The 22,270-nt window shown below is 36.0% G+C and overlaps 1 non-coding gene across 1 annotated transcript; it reads right to left on the minus strand.

Moving 5' to 3' along the window:
* Positions 1-20,529: 20,529 nt before the first annotated feature.
* LOC127805349 (U2 spliceosomal RNA) lies at positions 20,530-20,725 on the minus strand. The gene has a single exon (XR_008024086.1). It is a non-coding gene; the product is annotated as a U2 spliceosomal RNA (small nuclear RNA).
* Between the last annotated feature and the right edge of the window lie 1,545 nt (positions 20,726-22,270).

A 22,270-nucleotide genomic window follows, 5' to 3' on the forward strand; every position in this document is an offset into this window, starting at 1 on the left:
TCCTTATTTCCATAATAGAAAACTATTTAAATAAATGACTAATTTAGCATTTTCCAGAATATTTTTCATAAAACAAGACATAAACAAAATTCTAGATTTAATAAAAATTTTTGCAAAATTTTTATTTCTTTTATTTTATTTTTATTTCTTATCTTTTCTTTTCTTTTTATTTTCTTTCTGGTGGGCGCGTGGAAGGCACGTGCCTTCTTCCCACTCGTAAGCGCGTGCAACCACGCGCCCGACCAGGTCTTCTTCTCCGACGGCCTTCTCGCCGCCAGCTATGCTGCCCGATCCTAAAGCTTCAAAAGAAGCTTGCCTCCCCCCTATTTTCGACCTCCTGATTCCAAAAATAGCCTTAAAAACAAGAAAAAAGTAGCAAAAATACCTCAATTTGCGTGATGAAGCCTCGGCTCAGACGAATGGCGCGATTTTCTGGCGAGCTTGGATCTCCTTCTTCACTGCTCCGTTGGCCACCAAAATCACCAGAAACGTTGCCCATGAAGCAAGGACTAAAACCCCACTCACCAAGCTCTCAAACACTAACCAAATCGAGCGCTTCTTGAATTAAAACTTTCAGATGAAAAACCTCACTCGATCTTGGCTATTTATAGCCCAAATCCAACGTGTCTTGTCCCATCACAATTGCCACGCGTCCGGGAGGCCACTCCGACGGACACCCCTTCATTAATTGCCCCCCCATTTCCCTGATTTCTTGCTTACAGGCATGGCTAGAGCATGGCTGCACACCTGCTCCTGATTTTGCTAATTTTTTTGTTTTTTTTATATATATACATATACATATACATACATATACATTTACATTTATACTTATTTACATATAACAGTAAAATGCATATTATTTATACAATTTCTGATACATACGCATATTGCAATTATACTATATGATTTAAACTAATTTAATTACATACAACTAAATAAACATTATAAACATTTAAAACTCTAATAATTTCCTTAGGGTCACATACTTTATATTATTAAATAAATTTCACTACATATTCACTAAAATTTTAATAATTTTTCTAGGGCCTAAAATCAGGATATTTACTGTATCTTAGGGTATTACATTGAGACTATGTGTCAGGATTATCTGGTAACAGGATATCTTAAATTATTTCTAGTCCTTAGATTCTTTGGATGGGGACTCTAATTGGTCGAGTATACACTAGCACAGGGATTACAACCTCGTTTAGTATGAGATACTGATGGGAAGATTGTGTGTCATATGCCACGTGACATGAGATGCCACTAGTAGACCTGTAGGTGGTTGTTAGGGAACAACCAGTTGGGTGTGACACCGATGATAAACCACATGGCTTGGTGGATAATGGTCTTATCATTAGGTTGCGGGATTTTCTAATCAGTCGAACCATCCAATTGAGACATGGAGATGTTTATCTATGTGGTTTCGTATTGCTTGTATGAGGAGACAGGGTTTGGGGATATGATCTATTACTTTCATCAGTAATTGATGGGGTGAACGTCATATGTGATCTACTATTAGTGTGACAAGACAGTCCTTGGCTAGGGTAGATTGAGTATTAGGAAATGAGTTTTATGCGGTATCATCTAATCACATTGATGAGGTTAGACACATAGTTATTGAGTTTGTGAGTTTATCACTTCATGGCTCTCACTCAGTTAGGACGTTAGGTGATAGAAGAATTACAGCACACGATAATCGTTAACCATAATAGGTTCATTTGAAGTGATACTTCATTACCACCTATATTGTCGTGAACTATAGCTAGGCGCTATTCAAGAACTCTCGGACTGTCATCGGGATATGGATAGATTTTGGTGATGGGTCAAGGGGTTGACTGATATCGAAATAAGTTTCAATGTTATATGATTGCTAGCGGGAAATAAACCTAGAAAATCACACACCATTTAGTATCACATCTAGTATCGACATCTTGTACCCAAAACGTCTCAGTGATTGGCTAGTCAAAAGTTAACTAGAAGGCCAGAAGAGTCGATTCTTGCTCAAGACAGTTAATTCTCTGGGGCAGCAAGAGTCAACTCTCGGTTACCCAACTACCACTCTAATTGGGTGCCATATATTGGCCAATTGGATGAGGGCGTAGGTGAGGTAGTGGACTATCTCGAGCAGATTAATTTAGAGGTAAAAGCAGAATTAACTGCTTCTTTGCATCCTCTTCTGCTTTTGCTCCTGCTATAAATTCTTTAGTCATTAGAGATTAAATACGCATAATAGTTATGCACAAAAAATTTGAGATGCAAGTATAAGTGATGCGAGGAGCTCTGTGTCTAACTCAGGAAGAGGAAACCAAAATGGTACTGGACAATGTACTAGGTGCGGACTGACTAGGACCACAACAACCTGAAGTGGAATGGTTTTAGTACATAAAATAGTTTCTGTACCAACCCTACATCGGGCTGCAGGCATATGTGTATGTATATTCATATAATGAATATGCATGTTGTTTAAATACCCAAGCTATGTATGGTTTGTGTATGATTAATTCTGCTACGTGTATTTGATACATATAAAATTTTTAATTTTACCCATATCGCCATACGAGATTTCCTTCAAGATGTTGACCCTATCCGAATCTTAAAGGATTGCTTGGACATATTTGTTTTATTGTCCAATTTCTGTGTTAATCCCTCAATAGTAATTGTTTCATTTCGTGTAAGGATGAGGGTCTGAGGGAGGAGTTTTTTCTTGCTTCGAGGTACAGAAGGGGTTTACTTCCCATAGGATATTTGGGTGTTCCATTATTATCGACAAAGTTGACGTATGGCGATTGTAAGCTAATACTAGATAAGGTTTGGAGTAGAGTGTACTCATGGCGTTGTCGTTCTCTATCATTTGCAGGCAGGCTTTAGCTAACACATTTGGTTCTATCTACAATTTATTTGTATTAGGCTTCGGTTTTCCTATTACCTAAAAAGGTGATTAAGGAACTTGATAGAATTATCCATAATTTCCTCTAGAGTGGTACTGAAGGGGATTCTCATAAGGAAAAGGTGGCATGGCGAGACGTGTGTTGTCCTAAGGAGCAAGGGGGTCTCAGACTAAAGCTTTTGCATGTGTGGAACCAAGATCTAGTGGCAATTTATTTGTATTAGCGTTGGTTTGTTTTATACAAGTCTTATTTACACACAAAAAAAAATAAGATATTACATGACTCGCAAGTATAAAGGGACCCTTGTCAATAATCATAGGATTTAAGTAATTATGTATAAGACATATATATGTTTTAATAGTAAATTTACAAAAAATTAGTGATAGATCTCTGTAAAACTATCAACTTACTTTCCTAAATAACAGTATATTTAAACAAGCTTTTTGAAACCCTTCTATAGTATATACATTAACTTATTTTTTAGTCAAATTGTTTTTATATCTATGTTTCCCATTAAGTCTGATAAGCTGTATTTCATTTACTTTGTGTAGAATTTCTTTTGCTGTGAACAACAATAATGCTACCATAGAAGTTTTGACTGGTTCAAATTTTAAGAGATGGAAACAAGATATTGACTTTGACTTGGGGATTGTTGATATTGACTTTGGCACTACAAGTGAAAGAGTCTATTAAGGTTACTAATGGATGTACTACTAAATAGAAAGAGAATATTCTAAATAGGAGATATCTAATAGGCTTAGTTTGATAGTGATTAGGCTAGTTGTATTGATGGCAGTAAAACCATAACAGGCTATATTTTTTTATATTGTGTTATAATTGTGACTCGCAATTCAATTTTGTTTGCGATTGGGATTCTTAATTGGACTGTGATATTTAGGGATTTGAATTTGACTATGATTAGGATGTTGTTAAAATTGATTTTCATTAGAATTTATTTCATTTAGAGGAATATCCTCGTGAATCATTTTCTGATTAGGATAGAACTTTTTGTATACATCCATAGATAGTTTAGGTATATAAATAGGTGTCTAATGCCTTGCAATTAGTTGCAGCTATATTAATATTATTGTAAGAACAGCATCATAGTGATATTTTTTTTTTTTTTGCTCATGATTTTTCCTGATTTGATTTTTTCATGTAAAATTCTACGTTCGTTTGTTTGGTTGATGGCTTGATTGTAGTTTGTTTTGGATCCAAAATCACAACATATTAGTATTAGAGTTGTTGGATTAAACCATCAGTCTTTGGTACTTGCTCGATCGACCGACCATCGCCTCTCCATCAACTGCATTTGGTTATTGTTCGACTAACTGACTCTGTCATTTCTTCTTGTTTTTCTTTTTTGACAACTGCCTCTCTCTTTCATCATCATCGCTTTCGACCACTATGCTCGTTGTCAAAAGCCTCGCCATCATCGAACGTCGTCTCTTATATCCACAACCACCAATTGATCCTGCCTCTATTAGCTATTAAAGATGTTTCAAACTTGTCACCTAGATCTTGCCTAGATTTGGTTCGACCTGACTAGCTAAGTTTAATTTGATTAGATCTATTCACCCAGATTTGACCCATTAGATCATAGTAGACTCGTTATATTTGTCCTGCCCAGATTCGTCCAAATTTGCTGCTCAGGTCCGTTATCCTGGTATATTTTCTATTAGGGTCTATTTATTGATCGTTTGATATTATTCGGGGTTATTTGATTGCTACTTTGAAGTATGATATTCCTTCGTTGGACCGGAATATTAGATTTTTGTTATGGTAGATTAAGATGTAGGCAATTTTGGCATAGATGGATTTAGATAAATGTGGAGTCGTTAAGATAGATTTATAATGTAGATTCATTAAAGGTCAGTAAAGATACGTTAAGTCTGATCTTGTTACTTATACTTTGAGTATGGTTGAAGATATTCCCCCATGGTGTAGATTTGGTTAATGTTCGTTAGGGAGATTAATTCTTCGTGATTTTATTGGAAATTTTTTTTTGGGATAATTCTATATCTTATTTGTGTTAAAGTGGAATTTGTTATAATTGTGACCTAGAATTCAAATTTATTTTTATTGTGATTTGTTTTCAATTCAATTTCGTAACATATTGAAACTGGAGTTGTTTTATGGATGTCAAAGAAGTAACAAGTCATAGCCTTATCTAGTACAACTGCTGAATACATAGCTCGACCATAGCTTGTCATGTAGTTTGGATAAGAAGAATATTACAAGATTTGAAGCATAGGCAAGTCCAATCAATAACAATTTATTGTGACAACAGATCTACCATTGAAGAATCCAGTTTACCAAGGAAAAAGAAAGAACATTAATGAAACGTAGTTCCACTTCATCAGAGAATTGGTTCTTCAAAGAGAAATTAAATTACATCACTGCAAAACTAAAGACCAATCAACTAACATTTTGACAAAAATTTTAATTGAAGGCAAGGTTCAAAAGCCATGAAGTGTGGTTGGAGTCATTTATCTTGCTTGAATTAAATAGGGCGGATTGTGGGAGTTCACTAATTCAAGCCCATCAGAGTTGTTCCCCAAGTATCTATTACCATGTTTCCATGTTCTAGTTTGTTCCTAGTATTTAGATATTTGGTAGATATTTATTGATAATGGATTAAGTCTTATTCAAATGTCTTTCTTGTTAGATGTTAAATTTTATACAAGGATCAGTTGTTAGTATTTGCTTTTATCTCAATAAAAAGTATTTTATTCTAATAAGTTTTGTAGGTTTTAACCAACCTATTATCTCGGCCAAACACAGATCAAGCGCAGTAAACAAAAATAAAAGATTTCAACCATAACTCACACACAAACAATGACACAATGAGATACATGTTCAGATCAATAGATCTTACTCACAGCAGAGGCTCTGCCTCTAGTTAATCCACTAGATTTCTCAAGTTTACAATTGATTACGAGATCATCAAACGGAAGTAAAACAGTATTGCAAAAAACATAACTGAAAATAGAATCCAAAACAAGAATAAGTGATATCTGTTCTAAACTGATCTTACGATCAAGACTAAGGATCTGTTCTTACAGTATACCAATCTCTCATGCCTCAGGCATTTAAAACGACACAGAGATTAAGCAATACAATCACTTACCAACAGATCTTACCATAGAAACAAGAGAAAAGGATTCACAGGATGTGTCTCACTTCAATAATCATCGATTAGGGTTTCAGAAAGAGAGCACAAGAGAAAAAATTAGAACATTCTAGAGATTAGGGCATCAGATTGCCTTTATATAGTAGCGCCAAATGGACCAACACATAGGCTGGGCCAGTAGTGAAATGCAACACGGAAACGAATATGGGCTCAACCCATAATAAACTCAGCAGCTCACATAAAACCAATAGCCCACAATAATAACATGCATATATATATATATATTAAACAACATTTAAATTCAAAATAAAATGAATAACAAATGCAGCTCAACAATTCCATATAATCAGCATGTAATCTGGTTTGATAAATCATAAAAAATGAGAAATCATTTAAGTAATTTTGAATCACACAAAATCAACAAATTCCACTTTGATTCAAGAATGGATGAAATAGTGGATTAATGACTAGAGACCCCTGCAAGTCTTCCACAGCTATGTTGGAAGAACATTGAGCAAATCTAAGGCCTGCTCAAACTTAGCTACTAGGACTAATTTAGTTAGGATATTTGCTGGATTTATTAAAGTAGAAATCTTCTCTACTTTAACCTGATCTTTGGATATAACATCCCTAGCAAAATGAAGGCGCACATCTATGTGCTTGGTTCTCTCATGAAATGCACTATTCTTTAATAGATGAATGGCACTTTGGGAATCACAAAACACCTTAGAAATCTGGTCACCTAGACCTAATTTTCTAACTATTCCTGCAACCAGATAGCTTCTTTCATAGCTTCTATTAAGGCAACATATTCTGCCTCAGTGGTTGATAAAGCCACTATGTGTTGGAGATTTGATTTCCAACTTATCACATTTCCACCTATAGTGAAAACATATCTTGATAAGGACATTCTTTTATCCAAATCAGTTACAAAATCAGAGTCACAATAACCCTAAATGTTGCTGGAATTTTTAGCATTTGATCTAAACACTAAACCCTTATCTATTGACCCCTTTAAATACCTAAGAACCCACCTAATAGCTGACCAATGTTCCTTAGAAGGATTGCACATGAATCTACTTACTAGGCTAACTCCATAGGCTATATTAGGTCTAGTACCTATCATGGCATACATGAGGCTTGCCACTGCATTAGAGTAGGGAACCTTCTTCATATACTCAGCTTCTTCCTTAGGTAAGTTTTCTTTTATAGCTTGAAGCCTAAAATGAAGAGGTATAGAGGTTGTAATAGGTTTACAGTCTTCCATATCAAAGAGATTTATCACTTTCCTTAAATAACCAGATTGTGACAACATCAAAATACCTCTTTTTCTATCTCTATTGATATCTATACCTAAAATACGCCTGGGTACTCCTAGGATTTTCATTTCAAATTCTAGTTTTAGGGCTTGAGTCAATTTATCTATTTCTCCTTTTTTTTTACATGCTATAAGCATACCATCTACATATATAAGGAGATATATGAACAGCTTCCCTTTAAGCTGTTTAAAATAAACACAATGGTCAAAGTTACACTTAGTGTAATTTTCATTCAGCATAAACTCATCAAATCTCCTATACCATTGTCTAGGAAACTGCTTTAGACCATAAAGAGACCTTTGCAATAAGCAAACTTTATTCTCCTTACCTTTTTCTATGAAACTTATAGGCTAGTCCATATATATCTTCTCTTCTACGTTTCCATGAAGAAAGGTAGTCTTAACATCTAATTGCTCAAGCTCTAGGTCATGTAAAGCTACTAAGGCTAAGACTAACCTTATAGAGGTATGCTTTACTACAGGGGAGAACACTTCATGGTAGTCTATGCCTTCTCTTTGGGAAAAACCCTTGGCTACTACCTTAGCCTTAAATATGGCTGGTTCTACTCCTGGGATACTTGGCTTCCTTTTAAATATCCATTTATAGCCTGCAACCTTTTGATCTTTAGGTTTATTTACAAGTATCCACGTATTATTCTTTTGAAGAGATTCCATCTCTTCCTTCATTGCCTTTAACCAATTAGTTCTATATTTGCTAGAGCAAGCTTTATGATAACTAACAGGTTCATCATGCTCAATTGAATCTCCAATATTAAGAGCATAGGCAATAATATCAGCATGGGCATACCTAGCAGGAGATTTAATCTCTCTCCTCACCCAATCCCTAGATAGGACATAATTATCCAATTCTGGAATGATTTAACTGGATTTTCATTATCCTCATTCTCTATTTCAGTTTCAGCAAGATCTGGAGAACTAGACACTTGAGGACTCTCTAGGCTAGACTCCACTACCTTATCACTAAGGCTATCCTTTTCCACCTCAAACTGAAATTTATCAGCTTGATCTACCTTGGCATTTTTCACCTTATTTGGGGTATAGTATTCAAATTCTTTGAATACTACATCTCGGCAGATGACGGTTTTCTTTTCCTTTTACCCCTAGAGGGTATCCTAAGAATACAGCCTTCTTGGCTCTAGGGTCTAACTTCCCTTCTTTCTTATGGACATAAACAATACATCTAAAAGGTCTAAGGTGGTTTAATGATGGGATTTTCCTACTCCATAACTGTTCAGGAGTTCTAAAGTTTGTGGTAGAGAAAGGGGATCTGTTTATGAGGTAACAGGCAGTTGAAACTGCTTCAACCCAAAATTTCTTAGGCAAGTTAGAGTCTTTCAAAAAGCATCTAACCTTATTTAAAATGGTTCTATTCATGGGTTCAGCAACACCATTTTGCAGAGGTGTTTCATTGCAAGTTTTATGCCTTGCAATGCCTACTTATTTGCAGAAATTTGAGAATTCTTTATTATAGAATTTCAGGCCATTATTTGTTCTAAGGGTCTTTATTTTCTTACCTGATTGCAGTTCTACATAGGTCTTCCACTCCTTAAATTTTGTAAAAGCTTCATTTTTATGCCTAAGGAAATAGACCCAAACCTTCTTAGAATAGTCATTTATAAAGGAAAGGAAATATTGGGCGCCTAAAATAGAGCTAGGGACTTGGGGAGATCCCAAAGATTAGAATGAACATACTCTAGGATATCTTTGGACTTATGAGTTGCAGAAACAAACTGCAACCTGTGAGACTTACCCAAGGCACATGTCTCACAAAAGTCTAAATTGTTAATCCTCCTAGGATCTAAGATTTCTTGTTTACTTAATTCTAGTAAACATTTCATTCCTATGTGACCTAGCCTCCTATGCCACAAAATAGTGTCATCATTTACAGAAGATGAGACTACAGCATTGCCAGAGATAGTCTCTGCTTGTAGGACATACAGTCCTTGCTTACGGATTCCCTTAAGAACTACCATGGATCCTTTAAACACCTTAAGGATACCATTTTCATACTTATAAGACCCTCCATTTGAATCTAACATGCCTAGGGAAATAAGGTTTCTTCTAAGGTTAGGCACAAACCTCACATTATCTAAAGTCCTATATGCTCCATCCCACATCTTAAACCTAACTGACCCTAAACCAGTTACATTGCAGAATTGATTATTACCCATTAGGACTTTCCCACCCTCTATATGCTGGAAGTTAAACAACCAGTCTCTCCTAGGTGTTATGTGAAAAGTGCAACCTGAATCTAAAATCCACTCATCACTTATGGCATGTTCTAACAGAATTAGGCCCTCTCCACTATCATATCCATCAGATACGTTTGCTGTCTCTCGATTACTTGGGTTCTCATTTTCTAGATCTTTCTTTCTTTTGTAACAATTCTTTCTTACATGGCCCTCTTTCTTACAATACCAACATGTTCTTGTTTTAGAAGATCCCCTACTTGTTCCTCTAGCTTTAGAGTTTGACCTCGTTTTACTTCTACCCCTTGAATTCCCTTTGCCTTTATTCTTAGATTTCTGATCCCAATTACCCTTTATATTTAAGCCCTCAGCACTATTTATTTTCTTATCATTCTTATCATCTTCAAGATCTCTTGATCTTAAGGCATATACTACATCCTCTAAGGATAGGGAAGTTCTACCATACTGCATTGCAGTCCTTAAATCTCTATATGACTTAGGCAAAGCATTTAAAAGAATTACAACTTGGTTTTCTTCAGAAATACTCCCATCTATGTTTTCTAGACCTATTACAATGACATTAAAGTCATCTAGGTTGTCTTCTAGAGATTTAGAGGTATTCATTTTAAAACCAAATAATTTTCCTTTTAAATAAATCTTATTGGTTAAGGATTTAGTTATATACAAAGATTCTAGCTTATTTCAAACCTTTAAGGCAGTATTTTCTTTGTTTACTTGCCTAAGGACTTTGTCAGAAAGATTTAAAATAATTAGTCTATAGGCTAATCTATCAATTTTATGCATTTCAGGGGTAGGAGGGGGTGATATTTTACTCTTGAAAAATAAAATAGTTTTGATAATGACTATATGAAAATCAATCTCTACTATATGGATTATATGAATGAGAAAATCAATCTTTAATAAATGAATTTGAAGCAAGTTATGAAAATCTATAGGAGAAATGTTGAGTGTGGTTAAGTGTGGTTAAATTCAAAATAAATATGTTTTGATAATCTCAACTTGCTTTCAAAAGTGTAACGCCCCACTTTCCCGAGCGAGTTATAAATTGAGACAATTCCGAAACAATAAATTTTTTTTTTCCTTTCAAACACTAAAGCTAAACCACATCATTCCTCGAATACGTCCCGGAATTCCCATACATTTTATCTCGAAAGAGAATCACTTTACACATCAAATGCGGAAGCAAAGATCGAAACCTGATATCTTAACATTAATCATAAATAATTCTTACATCTTTAACATTCCTCAAAACGTTCAGAATCTAAAGTAGCATAACTTAAATACAGGGGCTACGAAATATACATTTCATTTTTCATGCACTCCAATAAGTGCCATTGCATGCCTCATTTATCCTCGTATCTACTACAATCTCCACATGGAACATTTGAATATTTCAGGGGTAAACCTAAGTTAAATGATGAATCATCTAAGTAAGGGTACATAATGCTATATCATGTGTGTATGCAATGTCTTACCTCGTAGGTATCAACTGCACCCCTCATGCTACCTACCATTTTTGCAGCCCCCTCTTTCGAAGTCGAGGTGTATGGGTGCACCCTTGGTAAAGTAGCGATGCCAGTTCGTACTCCCTACGGCCTCAAATGTGAGTGATCAATGATATCAACGTGTATTTATGCATTTCATAGTCATGTCATGTATGCAGTCTACGTGATGGATACATATCAGGGCATATCAATATGATGAAAACATTTTCATGGAACATAAATCACTTACAACCCAACCATTTTTCATAAAACTAACTTTAATTGGGGAGTACCACTTACCTTCTCAAGCTTATCAGGCTACCTCGATATCCGTGTCTTATCTCGTGCATCACCTCGATTTGCGTGCCAACATCAAAATTTGACAAGTCACTTCAACTTATTCCTCAAAGTATCCTAATCACCATATTTATTTAAATAAAAATTAAAACCTATTTTTCCATAATTTTTGGCATTTTCTATTTTTTTTCTCTATTTCTTCCTATTTTTTCTCAATAAATCCAGATTAAATATTTCTAAAATATTTTCTCAAATATTTCACTACGAAAATTCATAAAATAATATTCCTAAATTTCTAAAATTTTCTAAGAATCTCCGGGATATTCCTTGTTAAAATCTCCGGGATATTACCGAAACATAATTTCCTATTTTCTAGGATTTTTTCTAGCATTTCCTCTATTTTTCTCCATTTCTTTTCCTATTTTCTTTTCTTTTCTTTCTTTTCTTTTTTCTTTTTTTCTTTTTCTTTTCTTTTTTTTCTTCTCCTTCCTCCTCCTCCTCTTCTTTTTCTTCTTCTTCTTCTTCTTCTTATTCTTCTTCTTTCTTCCTTCCTTCCTCTTTTTCTTCTCTTTCATTGCAACGCACCAGCAGCTGCGCACGGCCTGCCTGGCCCTTCCATCAGCCACCGCGACCTGCCAATGCCACCGCACGTCGCTTCCAGCCATCCCCGTGCGCATCCGACCTCCCTTCTCACTGATCGTGGCTTCTGCGTGCTGCCGCCACGTCGCTAAACTGTTGCAAGCTTGCAGCCATGGCTGCCACAAGCTGTTGTGGCCCATTCCGGCCACTTTCGACCACCATCGCGGCTGCAACGATCACCTTCGCTGCTTCCTCGTGCCTCTTCGAACCCTCTTCCATCTCTCGACCGAAGCTCTCATGGACTCCCTCTGCTTCTTCCCCCATTTGCTTCTTCCCTCTTTATTTATAGGCAAACACACCACCCACTCCACTGCTCTGGCCATCACTCAACCCATTCCTTATTGCGTGTAAGGCCTTCCAAAACTTTGTAGAGGCACGGCTGATTTGAAGGTTGCAGGGCGTGGGCTTGAATTGCAGAGGTCATGGAAGACTTTACAGAGGCATGGCTTCACGCCCCTATACTGCCATGAACATATATATATATATATAATTATACACTAATATCACATTTATATATAGAAAATTACATAATCAAATTCCAACTTTCATCCTATTTCACTTGGGTAACTCCTTAATTTCAATTATACCCTTAAACACTAAATTAATTTACATTTCAATACAGAAAACGCAAAATTAATAACTTTAAAGTTACTCGATAATGCCGATTTCGCCCCAGTGTCCTTACCGGGCTATCGTTTCCTCTTGAAACCACTGAAAGGTTGCTCGTTACACAAAATCGGAGCCCCCTTAGGGTTCCGTTAATTTTTCGGGAGTCTCCTACAATATTTCGGTTTTGCAGCCTAAATGGCAGCTGCATTTTAGCTATATCAAAAACTGTTCCCGATCTAATTTCTTTCGATACCATAAATCCTATCTCGATACGCTCGTCGAGACCATATAATTATTCTTAGACAATTTCACCCCGAGGCATTCCCTGCAGCCGATTCGGTACTTATAACTACTATCAAACCAATTTTTCGATATTCTAAACTCATCGAAAATACGTGGCAACCTTATGCTGAGATGGGGTCTTACAAAAGAGTCAAAATGAGGATATGTTAAGTTTTCAAATTTTCAAATGAATAGTCAACTACGCCTATGAATAGTCGACTATGTGCTTATGTTCTGTCGACTATGTTTGTGGATAATCGACTATTGGTCATGATCTGTCGACTATATCTTGTTCTGTTGACTATTGTGTTGGCTCTGTCAACTATGATATGTTATTTGTCTACTATGTATGTGTATGAAGTTATAAAATTTCTTTGTATTTTTTGATCAGTCGACTATGGGTATGGTTTTGTCAACTATGTCTTGTTTTGTTACTTAATTCTGTCGACTATACATTATCTTCTGTCGACTATCTCTTTTCACAGAAAGCTTCTAATAGCTAGTTTTTCAAATTCTAACGGCTCAAAAATAGCTAGTTCAAGCAAAGCTCTTGGGATGCATATAAATACAAGTCATGGAGATCAAGAAGAGGCTAATGAACAAAAACGAGCTGATCTAGAGATTACAAATCAGTTTATTCGAGCTTTACAAGAGTCTGTGCTTTCATTATTATATTTTTCTATACAATGCTTCGTTCTATCATTGTAAATCTATTCTTAAGCCTAGTTTTCATTGTGAGGGAACTTGTAACTAAGTGTGTTAACTCTTAGCTTCTCTCTTTCATTTGTATAACTTTTATTTTCCTACTTTGTTGTGCTAGAGGACTTGTTCGTTGAAGCAAGGGGTGTAATACCTAGCTGGGTGCTAGAGGGTTTGCTTGTATAAGCAAGAGGTTGTAATTCCTAGTCTTGGACTAGAGGGCCTACTTGGTTTAAGTAAGAGGTTTTAGTGGATTGTTTGCAAAATCCTTAGTGAGAAGCTAAGATAGTAGATTAGGCTTGGGTTAAGCCGAACCACTATAAATCCTTTAGTTTCTTGTGTTTGTGCTCTTTGATCTATTTATCTTTCCAAACATTTCATTATTCCTCTTGGTTCACATATTTATCTTTGTAAACTTACATTTGTCATTTTATATGCTTCATGTTTTAAATCCTAAAACCTCAATTTGTATCAAAAAGTTTTTCAAGTTCAATTAAGTTTTTAAAATAACCAATTCACCCCTCCTCTTGGTGCGTGCCATAGCACCTCCCGGTTTAACAGGGGGTTCTATTTTATCTTTCTCAGTTATAGAAGGTTCATCCAATGCTTCAGAACACTGGTTTTGAACCAATATGACAATCATTTTCTTTTGCCACAGAGAGAAATCACCATTACCATCAAACTTATCTAATTCATACTTAGATGGAGCCATTTATATGAGCAATAAAACATAATGATAATTACAAATGATATTTGAATTAACTGAGACTAATAAAAAAGGATTCAAAGTAGAAATAGGAACAGACAGAGATGAACATGAATAAGATATCAATCTTATTTAGATTTTATGTACGAGGTCAAAGATTTGAAAAATTAATTTTTTAGAAATTAATTAAACCTAAATTAGGTTTTCAAATACTAACAAGAACTCATGACAGTATAGGTATAACAAAATAGAGAGCAATAGATTGCTTATGCAAGATCAAGAATATAGAGAAATTTAAGGCATGCAGCATATATCTGACAAACTAAAATGGACAAGAGTATTTGCAATAAAAATTAGGGTAAATCAATGTATAAGAAAGAGAAATCCTTACTTCTTTGAAGATCTTACCAGATCTGTGATTTACCTTTTGGATCTGAGATAGCTTGACCGGGATCTTGGATCTCCGTGGCTCTGATACCACTTGTAGGTTTTAACCAACCTATTATCTCGGTCAAACATAGATCAAGCGCAGTAAACAGAAACGCAAGATTTCAACCACAACTCACACACACAAATAGCGACACAGCGAGATACGTATTCGGATCAATAGATCCTACTCACGGCAGAGGCTCCGCCTCTAGTCAATCCACTAGATTTCTCAAGTTTACAATCGATTACAAGATCATCAAATGGAAGTAAAATAGTATTGCAAAAAACATAACTGAAAACAGAATCCAAAACAAGAACAAGCGAATATCTATTCTAAACCGATCTCGCGTCAAGGCTAAGGATCTATTCTTACAGTATACCAATCTCTCACGCCTCAGGGGCTTAAAACAACACAAAGATTAAGCAATACAATGATTTACCAACTGATATTACCATAGAAATATCAAACTGATCGAAATAAGAGAGAAGGATTAACAGGATGTGTCTCACTTCAATAATCGCCGATTAGGGTTTCAAAAAGAGAGCACAAGAGAAAAAATCAGAACATATTGGAGATTAGGGCATTGGATTGCCTTTATATAGTAGTGCCAAATGGACCAATGAATGGGTTGGGCCAGCAGTGAAATGCAACACAAAAACAGATATGGGCTCAGCCCATAATAAACTCAACAGCCCACAACAATAACATGCATATATATATATATTAAACAACATTTAAATTCAAAATAAAATGAATAACAAATGCAGCTCAACAATTCCATATAATCAGCATGCAATCAGGTTTGATAAATCATAAAAAATGAGAAATCATATTTAAGTAATTTTGAATCACACAAAGTCAATAAGTTTGCTTTGATTATTTTTTATTAAGTGAAACTTTGGTCACTCTTCTCAACGAGATTGAGGGTACATCCTTCCATGAGTAGACGAGCCGGCCCAAATCTAAGATGTAAAATGGGTCTTCAGCGTCTCGGATGTTGAGGGTGATGGAGTGTGCAAAATCCATGAAGTCGATCTTTTCGAGTTTTTCGACAAACGAGGAGAAATGATACTATAAAATATAAAATATAAAAAAATATTATTAGTATATTATTGTGTACATCTTAAGCTACACAATGATATACCAATGTGCAAAATGTCCCTCTCCCAAGGCAGTGAGGCGTCGTGAGATGGTGAGGTTCATAACCAAAACATTCATCACTCAAGGCGATGGGGCACAAGGAGTATTTATATCATTTGTGTGCTTTGTATAGCCCAAAGTGTATAAATAATATACAAATAACATAACCCAAATACAAAATGAAATAGAATAGAAACCTAGTCGAGCATATTTTATATATATACATACATATATATATAAATATGTAAAATGGATAGATGGTCAGCTTCTGGTGCCATCATCCCATGCACATGAATAATAACGAGTTGATTTGCTACACAAGATGTAGTTAATGCTCATGTGGCCTTTAAGCGATACTATCGAACACCTCCCATTCCTATTATATATTTATTCTAATGCTAAAATTTTGCAAATTAGGGATTCCTCTCACACGCACTACCCCCCACTTAAAGAATGAAAATGCTGTTTATAGCTCATTTGTGACATTTTTTTCTTCAGGAGTATATATTTATATTAATTTAATATAAAATAACACATCAATATACAAGAGATTGAAAATCCACTTGATGAGCACAATGCAATGTCCCCGATGAGCTCACCATCAATAAGGGCCATGTATAGAAAGAGGTAGGAGTGACTATTTTAATTTTTCCAAAAAGTAAAGAGTATAGTGATTAAATAGAAATTCAAATCAAGATTATAAAATATGACATAGCCGCAATCATCTCACAATTTAATAATATTAAATCGTGTCATATGATCATTTAAAATGTATATAATATTAAGTATAATTTTTGAATTAAGAGTTAATAGATTAAAATATTATTTCTGAATTTTATTGACACCTTTCATAGTAACTATATGTGATGTTATATTTGCAATTACAGTAATTCATTTGACATTGAAATAGAAACTTCGAAAATCTCTCCCTTTTCGTCACCATTGCAACTTCGAAAATCTCTCCCTTTTCGTCACTGTCGTCTTCCCGGCCATAGGCAGGTTCGTTCAGGTCAGGAATGTCGCCTCCAGATGGCCCCTCCGGCTCCGGTTCGTCCGATCCCGGCAACCATATATACGTTCAGATCAAAGTCGCGCACATACCTCTCGGCCTTCTCGCCGACGATCGCCGCCTCCTGTTCTTCCATAGGGGGGTTCAACAGCCCCCTTGCGTTCTCACCCTCCCAAAATTCTTCTCTACTAAAGATCGAAGGCGGGAAGGAATGAGCCCCTCCACCCCCGATTTCTGTGCCTGTGCTCATGCCCGGTCGTTGTCGAATGTCCTAGCCGGGTTGCATTTGCACATTTTGCACGTGAATCCACCGTCGCCAGCGGGCTGAGCAGGAGGAGGAGGTGCTTGGTGGTGGTGGGTTGTCTCGGGCAGGTTGAGAAGTTCCGGCGCCAGAAATAGCATACAGGTTAGTCAATGGAGGAGCCGGACCAGTTCCGGAGGTTTCACTGGCGTTTTGCCACCAGCACCAGTAGCACCGCTTTGAACTGCGGCCGGAAATACATAGCTGCTGAACCCTCCACTAGAAATCCATGAGGCCGCCATGGCCGATGAGGAAGTCACTGGCGACTGGTGACTGGTGACTGGTGAGTTCTCAACTTTCATCTAGTACTGGAAGGTATGGCTTTTCATCGGTTCTATATGCTTTCTTGTTATATATATATATATATATATATACACACACACATATGCATGGAATTAGACTTTCAATATTCTCGTAATAATCAATGATTTAGAAATATGGGTGCATTGATTATATAATACAAGCACGTTATCTGCAATATTCTTGTCATATAATGATGATGTGTATCTGATATTATTAATTATGTCCATAGGTACAGCGAATATTACTGAATTAGTGTTATAATATTATTATTATTATTATTATCAATATTGCAATATTATTCATGATTGCAGATATTACGATATTAATGATAGCATTGATGGTTGTGAATCTTTGGTTCTTTTTTAGAAATTATAAAATACTAAATAGTGTTAATACAATAATATCTTTATCATTAGAATTTAACTTCGACATGTAATTGAGATTTTGCAGCTTTAACTTCAGCCATTTAGCATATATTTTTCTCAAATTTGTTTTGATTTGCATGATCCCATAATTAATTTGAGCACGTGGTAAAAATATATATATCTACATATGCCCCTAAATGTTAAAAACATGAATATTGTTAAATATAAGTATTTGTAATTATATTGTTACATTTGTGAATTCCTCCTTACACATATCATTAAGGGTACATTTGATTGCAATTGTGGAATTTAAGTGAAAAGAAAATGAATTCTAGGAAATTGAATTGCAGGAAAAATTAATTCCTGAAAATTGAAAGTTTAACCTGTTTGATTAGTATAATTTTTTACTTGAAAAATGATGTTATTTTCCATCTTTTGGTGTTTGATTAGTAATATTTTTCATAGAATTTGGTCATTTTTTATGAAATTCAATATTGAAAATGTATTGAAAAATATTAAATTTTGTACAGAAAAATTAAAAATATTAAATTTTGGGGTGATTTTTAATTAGCCAAGCACCCTAAAACGACGTCGTTTCGGGGTGAAGGCAGTGGCCGCCCCAGCGCTGCCACGTGGCCGCGCGCTGGCCACTCATTTTGCCCAATTTAAGGCCGAATTTTGCCCGATTTCGGGCGTGATTTTGGTGCTGCGAGCAGTAAATTTTTTTTACAGAAATAGCAGTGCGTTCGCGGGAGAAATCTGAGAATTTTGGGGCTTCAAAAATCGGATTAAACTCCGTTTAATCCCTGATTTAATTATTCAGGTATGTAATTAATTTAGTAATTAATAATCTCTGCGGTTGAAATTTCATTTGGGGTCTAATTTTATTAATTTTGTCAATAATTGGAATATTGCAGTTTGTATAACTTTGACCGCGTTTGGTCAAATTGAGCTTAAGGCTATCTTCGGAAAGGCAAGTTCTCTATACCTTCGTTGTCGATTCTTTCGTTATCAATTTATTTGACCTCCCTTCATTGGATTTGGCTGTTAATAAATTATGGAATTTAAACGGTGTGATTAATAATTTAATTTATTAACCTGGTTTCGAGGGTATTATTCGTTGATTGTCTATGGGGGTTTGTATCACCCCCAACCCTATGGGAATGATGTCATACTCACCCGGGGCTAGGTTCTTAGCTGTCGGGTATTATTATTAGATTTTTGGTTATTTATTGGCTAGAGTGGTTAGGCAATGGGGGCAAGGGTTAGCTGTATGGTGACGGTGTGACTGTTATACGGTCTATTTTAGGCCGTTAGATGGTCTCTCCTAATCACTGACCGCTGACCGGTGTCAGGCACTGCTGACCTACTCTACCGTTATGTGATTATAGCATGCCTGATTATTTTATTTTTGTTGCATGGTTTGATATGCACATGGGTTCGGGCTGCATGATGGGATCATCATGATTTGGTTATGCTTGATCACGGACATTTTTGATTGGTCAGATTGCATCCAGCACGGGTATATGCATCGTGTGTGATTTACTACGTGGGTGGAGCATGGCCTGATGCCTGGATGTATGGGCGCCTTGTATCACGTTGATGCTCATTACACCTTGCATTTTATATGCATTGCATGGTTACTGGTAGTTATTAGTTCTCGGACGGGAGTACTGTTCCGAGGGAGCCTTTGGCTCGGCTGTCGGGAGTACCGGCAGGGATACGGGTGACGGGAGTACCGACACGGGACAGTGCGCACAGGTTTGTTGAGGATATTGTTGCCTTTCAGAGCAGCGGCAGGTTGGTATGGGACTTGGGTGCCAGGTGTCTTGTGTGGGCCCCAAGGACCGGTATGTGCTCTTATTATACTGCACTGTTGTGTTGTAGCGTCTCATGATTTGTGTGTACTTGTGGGGCTGTGTTTGAGATGGTCTCTTCTTTTATTTATAGCCTTTCATTTCTTATAAACTTGCTGAGTCTTGCGACTCACCTTGCTTTCTATCATTCCAGGTAAGGGTAAAGCAAAGGCCGAGGGCGAGGATCGTTCCACTTAGCAGCTGGCCGCATTGGTTCGGTGTACAGTTAGTCGCCCCCGTTATCTCTAATATTTTGTCGATATTTTTGTCCCTCATTTTTGACTGTGCCGGACTATTCCCTGTATTTTCATCTGTTGGCACAGGTGTCTGTATATTTTTATATATACTCCTTGACCACCGTCCCAGCGGGGTACCTGCGGACATGCATGTATATCATTTTGCTTCCGCTGTGGCATTTCTTTTATGAATGCATGTCAGAGCATTTTGTCTTGTATTTGTTTATCTTTCCTTACGTAAGCGCTTTCGTTTGGATAGATCGGGTGGTTGGCATATCCGGGCAGGGGTGCTTACACATGATTTAAAAGAAAATATTCTCTCCCAAAGAATTTGATTTCCATGATTTGAAAGAAAATGTCCTCACGTGACCATTGCAAGGAAAATAATTTTCCTGAAAAAAAATAAACGGTCAAACAATTCATAAGTTGAAAATTGAGTGAAAATTTTACCATTTTCATGAAAAAAAAATTAGCTATCAAACACGCCCTGAAATCCCATTACGAGAAATAGAAATCAATTATATTGTAATTTAACCTGGAGCCTTTCTTAATGAGTACACAGCTCAACTAGTTAAAGAGGAAAAATTGAAACTGAATTGAGCGGGGAGCGCCAGGCAGAGGCAGCAGTGCAAGGCCAGGGCTACGCGCGAGGACCCCAGTGGCAAGCCACTGTTGTAGGCCCTCCCCCTTGAAAAATTAATCTAATATCATGTGGGCCGATGGCCCACGTATCAGATATTAAACTGATAAGAACAGATACTACACTTGATCTTAGCCAAAAGGCCGAGAAAGGTATGACCTGCCCCAGCTGCTGGACTCCTTATTTATGCCTGGTCTTAGCTCCCCTTTTGCATTGTTCGCCCGATGCGGGAAGCTGCCAAAGCGTCTATAGCCAACAGAACAAGAAAACTATATATTAGATCAAATGTCTGATTAATTTTGGCGAGGTGTGAATTATTTAGTGGCAGTTTATTATATTTTCCTAATGGATAATGATATTGGTTTTGAGAAGGTGGGCAAAAAACAGTGTCGACAGTTTATGATGTATTCCAAAAAAAAAATGTATCATGAGCATTGATAAATATATATTAAAAAGTGTTAGATTCACATGTTGAATTATATAGAATTGTCTTTCGCCTCCAATTATCTGCGTCCGCCTCTGGAGCACACATTTGTTTCTTTAATTTTATTTAATATCAATAAGCGTTTCAAATATTGTAACTTTGTTTTGTATTTTAACACTAAGCTTCTTTATTTATGGCCTAGTACACTTTATATTCTGTACTAAAATGGTTTGTGGACTTGTTTGATGATCATTAGAGATACATGATGACTCGTACCCCATGTTGGACTGATCACATATGCATACATGTTATTAGAAAGTATCCTTTGTCTTATAATATTGGGCTTATTTAATTTTTAGTTTGAAAATTATGTAGATTAGTGTGAACATTTATCAACAAAGTGATTTGTTCATATTGATTTACGTGATTTGCATTTTGCTACTGAAAGCTTTTGGTTCATTGCATGTAGTGACCTGCCTAAAGGGGGTTGTTATGTGTTAATTAATTCGAGTGGATGAAGCATACGGTGTAGAGACACACTAGGTTTAGAAATTCTTTCACCCAAAGAGGATGATTTTCAATAATATATATTTCGTTCTTTCTATTGTCTCCCCCTTGTTTCATGTACATATTGCATACTCTACCCAAAACAGAGTGTGCAAGTACGTGCCTCATAGTTGGGATATAACTTATTTTGTAATCAAATTATTTTATATCCATGTTTCCCATTAAGTCTTATAAGTTGCGCTCCATAATTATTTCGAATACAGTTTTTTTTGTTAGATTGACTCAAGTATATCACCACACATGCAAGAAATGGGTGAATTGAGTATTTTAAAAGAGCACAATGGCTTTGGGCAAACGATTAATTTTTTTTTTTAATAAAATACGTCTAATTTTCTTGACAAATGGTTAACAGTTTGAAGTAACAAGTTGACAGTTTTAAGAGAAAGTCGACACTATATAATCAATGTTGACATTTTTTCAACTTTCATGAAAAGAATTGAGAGTGAAAAATTGCCCAATCAATAGTTTACAAGAATTGTCAACAATTTTTACATATCCAGGTGAAAACAATCGACTCTTTTTTAAAACGGTCGACTTTTTTTGGCCTTTCTGATATCAAAGGCTTAAAATAGTCAACTTTTTCTTAAAAATAGCTATTTTTTTTAACTGTTAATACTTTTAAAAAATTGTTAACTCCTTTAAATAACCCAAACAACTATGGTACAAGACGATCAACATATGAACTTGAAAAAGTCAACAATTTTGCCTTG

Source organism: Diospyros lotus, chromosome 6, assembly GCF_014633365.1.
Source record: "Diospyros lotus cultivar Yz01 chromosome 6, ASM1463336v1, whole genome shotgun sequence".
Taxonomy (NCBI): Eukaryota; Viridiplantae; Streptophyta; class Magnoliopsida; order Ericales; family Ebenaceae; genus Diospyros; species Diospyros lotus.